A 731-nucleotide genomic window follows, 5' to 3' on the forward strand; every position below is an offset into this window, starting at 1 on the left:
CTCTGGACAAAACAGTTCCTTAAGTAACTATTCCCTCAGGAACTATCGGAACCCAGTCCCCTTTTGGATGCTACGGTTCCCTCACTCTCTAATCCTAAATATCTCCCCAACTCCACTCCAGTCTTATCCCTCAGGATTCCAAACCCTAACTGACTCAGTCCAACTGCCAAGTGGAATCTTCAAACTCCTCAGCCAGCACCTGATTGGCTTAGGGTCTCTGGCTTCTGATTGGCTGGTTTGCAAGTCAGTTTGTCACAATGAGGAGCCAGGATTAGGGGTTTCTTCCCCTTTAAAAACTCTTCCTTGACACCTTCATGATGTCAGCTCTGAACAGTGCATCTAGTGTTGAAGGTGTTGGTCTAGGAAAAGTCCCCTTTGGCTTGTGGCAAACCAGGTTCTTCTAAACTCATTGGGGTGAAGGGCCCTCAGGAATACTGAGGAAGATTATTCCAAGATCTCAGCTGCATTGTGTAGTAACTGCAAAATGCTCAGTCTGAAGAAGCCTGTCAAAAGATGGAGTCCCTGCACCGGATCCATCTTCCCCACAAAGGCCCTTATCAGATGAGTCTTGAACTGGGGGACTTCAGCACTGGGCGGTTCGAATTAACGTTATTTCGCACAATACCATCATACCTGGGAGTCCCTCCGCATTGGCATGATTCAAATTGGCCAATACGCATTCGCGCGAAGTGCATTCAGTGCAGAATGTTTAGCCACACCGGTGCTCAACA

The sequence above is a fragment of the Sceloporus undulatus genome, chromosome 2 (genome assembly GCF_019175285.1).
Source record: "Sceloporus undulatus isolate JIND9_A2432 ecotype Alabama chromosome 2, SceUnd_v1.1, whole genome shotgun sequence".
Taxonomy (NCBI): domain Eukaryota; kingdom Metazoa; phylum Chordata; class Lepidosauria; order Squamata; family Phrynosomatidae; genus Sceloporus; species Sceloporus undulatus.